This window comes from Solanum verrucosum, unplaced genomic scaffold (assembly GCF_900185275.1).
Source record: "Solanum verrucosum unplaced genomic scaffold, falcon-dt-bn FXZP01000060.1, whole genome shotgun sequence".
In the NCBI taxonomy this organism is placed as follows: Eukaryota; Viridiplantae; Streptophyta; class Magnoliopsida; order Solanales; family Solanaceae; genus Solanum; species Solanum verrucosum.
Window position 1 is genome coordinate 3,009,755 of NW_026020129.1, and position 3,599 is coordinate 3,013,353.

The following is a 3,599-nucleotide window of genomic DNA, read 5'->3' on the forward strand; positions in this document are numbered from 1 at the left end:
ATTTTTGCTAAAAAAATACGTTTTATCAATATGTTTTGACTCAGAAATGCCCTCCAATATTATCAAAATAGCTCAAAAATATCCTTCTTACAAACAATTGTTCAAAAATAAGGGGAAATAGATCAATTTTGCCTTTGAACTATTTGAAATAAAACCACTTTAGAAAAAGAAAAAAAATTGACTTGATAGTATAAAAAGTCTTTTTATCTTATTAAAAATGTGACATTGTTATTGTATAAAAGATAAATTCTTGTATTTATTAAACACAAATATCAGTAGAAGGAATATTCCTTTTTAAAGAACGTATTTTTCTAAAAAAAAAATTAGAAATATTCTTCATAACGAACTCATCCTATATTTTATAAACACTTCTAGATTACCTCTTTTCACACAGAGTCTCTAAATTGTAGACATTATAAATTAGGTAAAATAGACTATATATGAATTAGTGTACCACTTATAATTGAGGATATATAGTTGAGTTTTTTTTTCTCCTATAGAATTGGCACTTTCAACCACATGGAGACCTAACACTTGTTCATCAAACAGCCAATATAATAGTTGCCCTACCCTTTAACTTTAGCTTTAATTGTGTGATAATAAAAACAAGCTATGCAAACTTTAAATTTTGCTAACCGACATTATATATTTCACCCAATTTCTAGTAACCTACTAATCTATGATGAAAGTAGTAGTTATATAATGTTAATAAGAATTATCTTGTTAGATCTAATTGAGATTCACTAATAGAAATAGAAGGTTTTTTTCCACCGCGTGAATCGGTAAAAAATTATGTTGTAAAACATGATTTTTCATTCATTTTCTATTGAATCTGAAACAGATTCAGTCTACTAGTCAACTTTAAAATTTGTCACTAATTGATAAGGCCTGCTTACTTATAGACCCAACATCTCTCCTGTATTTTGCAGGTATAAAATTTCTTATTTTAAATTGAGGTGTCACAAAATCAGTTCACTAGGAAAATACATGAGGGAATTAAATTCTCACTGAAATAATGGAGAACTTCCAAACATTTTCGTATGAAAACATTTGTTATTATTTTTCTTTTTCTTAGCGATTGAATCAAAATTTATATATGAAAATAGTCACTAAATATTTTTGAGTGAAATAATAGTAATTTTATGATGAAATCTCATTCAAAATAATGATCCAAAATAGTGAAACAACATTAATTTAAGGGAAAAGGGTAAAAAAAATGTCTTTAAACGGCGTGAAAGGAACAAAAAGGTCCTCAATTTATAGTTTGGCTCAAAATTGGCCTTGCCATCAATACTTTGGTTCAAAAATGCCCTTGCAGTCAATACTTCGGTTCAAAAATGCCTCTGCAGTCAATATCTTCGTCTAGAAATGTCCCTATAGTTACTAAATGGGTCATAAATGTCATTTTTCGAATACATATATTATTAATTTTCTTTTTAAACACATCTTCTTCCTAATCAAAATAATATTAAAGAACCATGTTCTTGTTTTCTTTCTTTTAAAATCACTTTAACAAATAAAAATGTAAGAATTTTTTTTCTTCTTAATCTCATTTTATAAATTAAAATATAATAACTTCATGTACCCTTTTGATAGATAATATGTCATATATAAGATCATAGTATATCCATCATTGATTTATATTTATCTAACGATAAAAAAAATAATTATAATAAAATAAGAAATATTTTTATATTTGATTTTATTTTCTGAATTGAATTAAGATAAACATTTGCTAATTTTAAAAAAATATTATTAGAAAAAAATGTGTTAAAAAGAAAATAAACAATATATTTATTTGAAAAATGAGTATTTTTGACCCATTAAATAACAATAAGGGTATTTTTGGACCAAATTTTGACGGTAAGGGAATTTTTGAACCAAACTACAAACTGAGGGCATTTTTGTTCCTTTCACATAGTTTAAGGATATTTTTGACCATTTTCCCTTAGTTTAAAGGGATAATACATAAAAAAAAAATCTGAACTTGACACGAGAACTTACTTTAGTACTTCAACTATACGGGTGTTTATATACCCCCCTTAACATATTTGATGTGAATTATTTTCAACCCTCCGAACACCAGCCCAGTTGAAGGTTGGGCATTGTTACACACACACATTTTCATCCGTCTACGTAACTAAGTGTTTAAAAAATATCTTACCCGTTTTATATAACCCCACCCATTCCCAAAATAGAACCCGACCCATTTCTAAACAAATATCCCTAAATCTCTAAGCCCTATTTTCATTCTCTCAAATCTACAAGACCTAATCTGAAGGTTTTTCTTTCGTTAGCATGAAGGATTTGCTAAGTTTAGGATTTTCGTGAAGAAATAAAGGATTTGCGTGAAGAAAGAAAGTTACCAGGTTAGTAATCTTCGTTTAGATGATTGTAGCATTTGACTTAGTTTAGGGCTTTCGTAAAGCTTAATTTTTTTTTATCTTTTCAATTTGTCGATGGATGTGTATGTCACCTTAAGGTTTTACCATGGTGGAAAACTAAAACAAAAACCTAAGTATGAAGGAGGTATTGTCACTGATTGTTTTGATGTAGATGTTGATAAATTCTCATACTTTGAATTTGTTGATATAGTTAAAGAAATCGGCTATAACTGTTCTGCTTGTGTTGTTTATATTAAACCACTTAAATGTCGACATGTTGTTGAAGTTAAAAGTGATAGGGATATTATGGGTATTGTACCTTAGTTAAAAAATGAAGATATTGTTGAACTTTATGTGACTCATTTAGTTGAAGAAGCTATTGTCCCCCCCCCCCCCCCCTCCCAAAATTGGATATCTAAATGATGTGGGTGAGAAATCTAATGCTACTTTCGAGGGTAGTGAAGGTTTAGGGTTTGTGAAGAGGCTGCACAACCTCAAGAACCTATTGTGGGTGAAGATTTGGGTGAAGTGAGGACTTAGGTAGGGCTTCTGTTAGTGTTGGAGAAGACTTGGGTGGTACTTCTTCTGCTGTTGTTGCATCTGATATTCCAGAAATTGAGTCTGATTGTAAAAGTGAAACAGAAGCAAGTGATGATTCAGACAATGCAGATTTGTCTGATGAAGGAGAAGATGAGTATGGTAGTGATGTTCATGAGGAGGTTATAAATCTTAGGAAAGAGAAAAGGGTTGCTAAAAAAAAGGGGGCCTAGATCTGAAGGAGTTGATTTAGGAAAAAAGGAGTTGATTTGGGATATGATGAATATTTATTCAAGAAACAAACTACTTTAGAGGGTAAGATAGCTGGAGATGAGCCATATTTTGATTCAGATAAAGCTGTTAGTTTTGAAATAGATATTGATGAATATATTAATAAGGAAGATGAGGTTGAACAACCTATAAGAGACAAAGAAAAGCAAGAAGAGCAAAAAGAAATGCCAAGAAAGTTGTCTTTGATCCTACCAGTCAGTTAATAGTTTGGGAGACTGATCTTGCTTTTGAAAGTGTTAAGCAGTTTAGAGAAGCTATTACTAGATATGCAATTCAAGAACATGTTGAATTAGATAAATATGTTAATGAAGCAACTAGGGTGAGGATAAGGTGTACAACTGGTTGTCCATGGTTGTTGTTTGGAAGTATTGATTCAAGAACATGAGA